Below are 7353 nucleotides of genomic sequence, written 5' to 3' on the forward strand. Positions count from 1 at the left end.
TTAGAGGGAAGGCATTACCCTTGAGGAGGAGACTGGGAATGACCTCTTTGCAGAAAGTGGGATTTTGGGGGGGGGGGGCAATGAAGGTTAAGTGATTTGCCCAGGGTCACACAGCTAGTAAGTGTCAAGTGTCTGAGGTCACATTTGAACTCACGTCCTCCTGAATCCAGGGCCGGTGCTTTTATCCGCTGCACCACCCAACTGCCCCCAGAAAGTGGGATTTATATTGTATTCTTTCGCTTTCAAAATATTAGATTTGGTCATTTTATTATTTTTTTTTTTTAGTGTGAAGACTTCCTAATCTCTGAGAAAGCATTTCTGAAGTCTCTCCACATGTGCCAGGCATCATACTAGCTGATGATGATACAAAGACAGATGATGCAGTCCTGACCATAAAGGAGCTTACATTATATTGAAGAGAACAACATGGACACATACAAATGGATAGAAAATAAATGCACCGTGATTGGGGTGGAAAGGAGCTCAATGGGGAAATCAGTAAAGGTCTCTTTAAGAGATGGCACTTTAGCCAAGTCCTGAAGAGAGCTTAAATAGTACAAGACAGACGTGATGAAGAGCATTCCAGACAGGGGAAGGCAGTAAATGGACCACTGTGTATCAAAAACAAGTAGGTGGGTTTAGCTAGAGCTTAGAGTTCATGAGTGTCAGTAATATAAAGTAATCAGCCTGAAAAGATTGGTCAGAGCAAGATCATGAAGGACTCTAAAATGACAATGACATTTGTATTTTATCCTAGAAGCAAAAGGGAGCCATAGAATAACATCACCTCTGTATACTCTAGAAATAATCATTAGGCATATGCTTAATAAGCATTTCTGTTGTATGCTCTTTCAATTTTTCAATTCATTCATGTTTGCCAAAAGATAGGACCATATCCTCTTAAAAAGTTCTAATGCTTTTACAAATAGATTGACAAAAACTAAAAATGAGAAAAACCACGCTTAACATATTACAAATCTGATCTGAAATACCATCTAAATGGTAGTGAAAACAAAATAGTAAACAATTCATTCTAACCTATGATGAACTCACTACACCCATATATCCCTCTAGACAGAATGTATATATTATCCAAATAGAGGCTACCCTCCAAATTAAGATGCATGCCTAAATGAGATGTTTGGAAGAAAGAAAATAAATTTATAGTATACATTGATGACTTCCTCCAATTATGGCCACATTAAGGTTTGATTTAAACCTGCTTGGAAAGGAGAGGGTGGGATTTTGAAGCTTTATATGGACTAAAACTATCTAGCATTTTTCAAACAAACAAACCCAAAACTCCTAAGTATTACTGTTTATTTCTCCTAAGTACAAAGCCCTTGTAGACCGGAATTGTGTTGTTTTTTACTTCTGTATTCCCAACATTAAATTCAGGGCCTTGCACATAATAGATGCTTAATATTTATTGAATTGTTCAAACCATCCTATCTGTAAGCCTGGATGTGTCCACCTATAGTTACACAGAAAATAAGATCTTGCTGAAGCATGAAGTACATCTACTGTAGAAAGAACTATTTAATGGCATTTTAAAAACCTAAACAAAACTAGAATATTGCATGAAACTCTCGTTTTTGAAACCAAACCTCAAAAAAGACAACTGTGGAGCTGTAAAAGCTCTAGTAAAAAGATAAAACAATCAGGCAAGTGGGAAAGGCAAAAGGGTGCGTCTATTCTGAATATTCATTCTGGAAAGATAAAGGCATTAAAGGAATAAAATTGGAGCATATAGTAATAAAAATCTGTTGTATCTCAAAATAGAGCATCTCTCTTGAAATTTTGAAATTATTCTAGAGGAAAAAAAGAAGCATGCTTTCCGTTTTGAAGAGTACACAGTGAAATTCATTACACCAAGACCAACAAATTTTTAATAAATTAATGAATGATCCTGAATGGGAAGTTCATTTTGTTCAGGATAAGTACTTAACTTTTTGAAGACATGGAGGCTAAGGATATACTCCAACAATTCAGAGACAGAATACTGGACTACATGGACCACTGTTCTGATGCAAACTGAATGCTCAGTATGGTATCTGTTACATTCCCTAGATAAAGGCTCGTGCAACACAAATCTGATTCTTAATCAGGTAACTATATAACATTAAAATTCATTTATTAATATGGATATCTGTTCATAACTCCACAATACAAAGTTTTCCACGTATAAACACTATTTTCAAATACGGAAACAACCTGAAAAGAACTGTCACTCATAAAAGGAATAAAATCATGCATTCTTGACAAAACGCATTTGGTGAGTTTCAGCCTCTAGAAGCACGAAAGAAAAAGTGTTTAAAACCCTTGGGGGAGAGGGAGGGATTGGAATCAAGCCATTATGCCCAACCAAAAACTTAATGGCTTTTGGAATAGGACTCATCATATTAAGTCATTTAGATTAAGGAGGAATGGCAACAATTGCCCATGAAGTGATAGAGTTACTACAATGCCTTCCCTATTAATGAGAGGACTTCCTAAGGATTCAGAATTTAAGTGATTTTCAATTGAGCTACTCAAATTCCACTGCAACAAATGATACCGTTGTCTAATACAAACAATAAGAGAGAGGGAATAAGACCCTACAGATTCCGAAAAACATAAACCATGAAAAAAAAAATGGGTTTTGAATGTATCTCCCTATTACCTAGTGTATACAAGCCCAACTCCACCATGCATTGATATAGGGAACTAACATCCAGCACTAGTAGAAATCAGGAGGCAGGGCAGATAGAAAGGAAAAGGAGACTTAACCGTAGAGGTTTCTCCCAAAGCCCTAATTTTACCGATGAAGAAAAAGACTCCGAGAAGTTAAATGACTTGCCCAAGGTCACATGCATACGCAGCAAAGTAAAGATTTGAACTTGGGTCCCCTGACTCTAAATCCAGCACTCCTTCCACTACACCAAGCTGCCACCGGTGGGTCCAAAGAAATGTTCTACATTTCCTCAATACCCAGCTCGGCAACCCCACACATGTCAATTTCTGAACAGGAGTGGAGAGAAATGATAGAATAGTGGCTGTGGTGGGGGTTTAACAGGCATTTCATGGCCTGAAAAAAAGTTAGGAAATTCTAAACTAAGGAACCTCATCTCCTTGTCCTGTGAGAAGCAAGACATGCTTCTCACCAGCCCCACACCACCACCACGCCATCCACCCCCAGCAACAGTCGCTGTAAAACCCCAGCAGGGGGTGGGGGTGGGGGGCAGGAAGCACCCCCTCACACCGCCCAGCACCTTTCCACCTCTTCCTTCCCTCCCAATAGGCTTTCCCCAAGATCACTCACGCTTTGGGATCCAGGAGGGTCGGCAGGAGCGCAGAGAAAGAGCGTTGCCTGCCTGCCTGCCTTCCTCGGTCGGAGACGGTAGGGAAGGGCAAGGACACGAACACGTTGCCGTGGAAGAAGCGGTAGATGCTGCGGCTCCTCTCGCGGGCGACGGCCAGTGCTTCTTCCTGTGCCGGGGAGGAGGCTGCAAGCCCGGCTCCCTCCTCCGCTCCTCGCCCCGCTTCGGCTCGGGCTGCGGCCCCCGCCCGCCCGGGGCCGCTCCCCCGGGCACAGTCACGTTGGGGAGCCTCCCGGTTTTGCTTTTATAAAAAGTTTCCTCGGGGCGGAGGAAGAGGGGCAGAAGTCGGGTGCGGGCGCTCCCCCCCGGTGGGTGCCCCCGGCCCCGCCGCCCTCGGGGTTGGGGCGGGGGAGGGGGCGCAGAGGGAATCTCCTCCCCCGGGCCCAGGCAAGGACGCGGAGAGGGGGGCCGGTCCCGGAGCCGGGGTCGGGGGGCGAGCCCCCGGCTTCCTGCTCTGCCCGCCGCCTCGGCTGCCGCTTCACATCGGGCTCCCCGCCCCCCCGGCCTTGGGGAGGCTGCTCGGGCCGCGGCCCCGGCTCATGCGCTCCCTCCCGGGGCGGGATGCTACGGCCCCGGGCGGGCAGCGGCGAGAAGGCTGGGGGACCAGCCGGCTCCGCTCGGCGCCGCCCTCGCTCCGGGCTCCAGCATGTGTCCCCCTCCGCACCCCGGGGGAGCCCCCTGCCCGGAGACGGTCCCTCTTCTCCCCGGGACAGCTACCCGGCACGCCCCCGGCCGCGGCCGCCTCGCTCCCTGCCCGGCTCCGGCTCCGGCTCCGGCTCCGGCCCCGGCGTGTGCGGCGGCGGCGGCGGCGAAGCGAGGTCGGGGGCGGGGGGCGCTGTGGAGAAGGACGGCCTCAGCTCCCGCGGGCCCGGGCTCAGCGCGGGGCTCAGCCAGGTGGCAAGGTCTCGGTCCGGCTCGCTCGCTCGATCCCTCCCTCCTTCTCTGTCGGCGGTGGCGCCGGGAGCTCCGCTCGCTCTCCCTCCTTCTCAGTGCGGGACTCTCTCGCCTCACTCCAAAGAGAGAGCGAGAGGGGTGGGGGGGGCGACAGGGGAGCGGCGCACACGGATGACGTAAGTCACCTAGCAACAGTTCTTCCCTCCTCTCCCCTCTCTCTCGCCGTTCCCTGCCCCCCCCGCCCTTTTTCCTCCTTCCATCTACCCACCCCCAAGCAACTTGGGCGCCCGCTGATGATGCTGAGGTGGAAGAGGAAGTCGCGGCTGAGGGAGACTAGGGGGAGGTGGGTGCGCCTCAGGCCGCCGCCGCTGCCGCCGCCGCCGCGTAAAGGGAGGAGGGAGAGGAAGGGGAGGAGTCAAGGCGGCTACAGTTGCCGCCTCTTGCCCCACCCCCGGCCTCGGCTAGGTGGCGGAGGCTGAATGTTGATGGTAGGGGTTCCTCCACCCTGGGGGAAGTAAAGGGGGAGGGGAAGTAGCCGGGTGTGCAGACTGGAAGGGCAAGAGCCCCCTCCCCCCGCCGCGGGAGCGCGCGCGCACACGCGGCTCGAGCACGCTGACGTCTCGGCAGCCGGAGGTGAGAGCGAGCTGCTGCTTTCGGAGCTCCGAGCCCCAGGGGGATTCACCTGCGGCTCCTCCGCCCGGAGGGGAACGCCGGGCCCCACTGCAGCCGCCCTTCCGGAGGGGTGAGTGACAGCCACCGAGATGGGGGATTAAGGGGACGTACGTCACGGTGTGCGGGAAAGGAATCCGGGATTTCGGGGGTGGCGTTCAACTCCTGGGCGGCCCCCTCCTTTTCTAAATGCGGCCCAGAGAGCAATGACTTTGCCAAGGTCACGCACAGCTGGCGCAGCAGGAACCTGGACTCTGGGTCTTCAGAGGATTGTAGGTTGAGACCCGGCCGGGGCGGGGTGGGGGCAGGATGCTTTTCATTTACTAGATGAGGCAAGGGAGGCCCCGGAAACACCTAGTGAGTTCCACTGGCCCAAGGTCACTCCCGAAGGAAGCCTAGCCAAAGGAGCACACTTGGTGACCACAGTGGTGTCAGTGACGCCTCGGTCATTCGAACAAAACTAGTCAAATTGCAACAATGTCAGTCCTGTAACGTTAAAAGACACGCTGCTCCTTACAACAGATAAATTCACTGTTTGAGGGGTGTGGGGGTGGGGTGATTTTATTTTTAAGGGAGTGGTTTTCTTTGGATGTTCGGAAAATGGTTTTGTGTCCCAAATGTCTGTCTGTCTGTCTGTCTGTCTGTCTGTCTGTCTGTCTCTCTCTCTCTCTCTCTCTCTCTCTCTCTCTCTCTCTCTCTCTCTCTCTCTCTTTTAAAGATTCTAATGCAGACATTTAGTCACGATTGTCTCCAACCCATTTTGCTGGTGGGGAGGAGGGAGGAGTGGGAACGGGAGTCAGGAAGGACGCAAAATTACATAAGCTACTGTTCCTGCCTTTATGGAATTTGAGTCTACAGTGGATATAAGACACAGACATAAAGCTATAATGTATGAGATCATATAAGTTCATTAGAGAGGTGCAAAAGAGTGTTATGTGAGATCTGAGTAGAGAAATTATCAGAGATAATAGTAATAAACAGAATAATCAGTGTTAATAAATAATAATAAACAAGCTAATCTTCATGAAAGAGATGGTATTTGAATTGGCCTTTGAAAGAGGTATAGGAATTTAACTTAACGGATGAAGAGGGGGAAGGATGACATTCCAGGCAGAGGAATTGGTATGTTTGTGGGAAGGCATAGTGTTGAGGATATGTAGTAGTCTAGTTTGGCTACACTGTTGAAAGAGAGTAGCGTAAGATAAGACTGGAAACATAATATACCATGCAAACTATGATACAAAATAATAAATTTGCAAGCAAAATGCAACTGACTTAGCCACTTAATAAGACATTATAGTTTCTTACTTTTCTTTTTTTTCCCAGATGAAATTGACTTTTCTCAAGTGGCCCTGAGACCTGCTTCCAAATTAGACATCCTGTAGCAATATAGCATTGTGGGAGACTGGTGATTAATGACCACAGAGGAAGTGAAGGTATAGGAAAATGAAAAGTTTGATCACCCTGGGACATCTCAGCCACTGAACTAAAGAACAGAGAAAACTGGAGCAGGGTGCCAATGTGTGGAATGCTAAACCAGGCTGGAAGGAAAGGAGACTAGAATCTAGCTGGGTCCAGTTCTAGACTCACTGAAGTCACTTGGTTTAGGGACTGAGGCTAATGAAAAGTGAATTCCCCCGTGTGGTGTGGGAAGAAGCAGAGACACCTTTGAGTTCCAACCTTCAGGGAAGCTACCATCAAAAAAAGAAAGGAACCAGAAACTGAATAATAAGGGAATAAAGGGGAAAAGACTGAATTTACCAAGGATCCAAGGAGACAATTCTGCTTTGAAAGTTGAGTGCAAGCAGGTTGATCAACTGGGTGGCTATTAATACCAGAAGGGAAGATGGCATCTAAACAAACCCAGAAATCTCTGAGTAAATATAACAAAACAAAGAAAAATGAAGCAACACGTGATGAGGCAGCAAAAACTTTGGATTCCCAAGAGAGTATGGAATCACAGGAGGATGTTCCCGAATGGTACAAGAGAGAAATAAGAATCTTCAAAGAAGAATGTATGGCCTATACAGGAGAAATAATTGACAGAATTGAAAAACTTGAATCTGCTTTAGCAAATCTCTCCAAAGAAGCAAAAGAGAAAAATCTTTAATTCTATGAGCAACACAGACTAAAGAAGAAATAAAGATGTATAAAGACCATGACTGAAAGAATAAAAGTTCAGAATAGACAGAAAAGAGAATTATTAAGATAACAAAGTAAAGAAGTCCTTTTTAGAAAAAGACAGAATATTTTAAAACTAACAAAATAAGTTGGGAAGATTTAATCAACTAATAGAGAAAGAAAAATGAGAGAGAATTAAATTATGTAAAAGGAAGAATGAAAATTGAATTAATAAGAAAACCCCAAAAACATGGGGAAAGGATGACAGAGGGGGTAGGGAGAATAGAGGAATCTTTATTTATTTGTTTGT

At 47.3% G+C, this 7353-nt stretch overlaps 1 long non-coding RNA gene across 1 annotated transcript; it reads left to right on the forward strand.

Annotated features, from left to right (window-relative positions):
• Positions 1-4572: 4572 nt before the first annotated feature.
• On the forward strand, positions 4573-6814 carry LOC122732672. Its single transcript, XR_006353641.1, has 2 exons — positions 4573-4995; positions 6249-6814. It is a non-coding gene; the product is annotated as an uncharacterized LOC122732672 (long non-coding RNA).
• The last annotated feature ends 539 nt before the right edge of the window (positions 6815-7353 follow it).

The sequence above is a fragment of the Dromiciops gliroides genome, chromosome 6, assembly GCF_019393635.1.
Source record: "Dromiciops gliroides isolate mDroGli1 chromosome 6, mDroGli1.pri, whole genome shotgun sequence".
Classification (NCBI taxonomy): domain Eukaryota; kingdom Metazoa; phylum Chordata; class Mammalia; order Microbiotheria; family Microbiotheriidae; genus Dromiciops; species Dromiciops gliroides.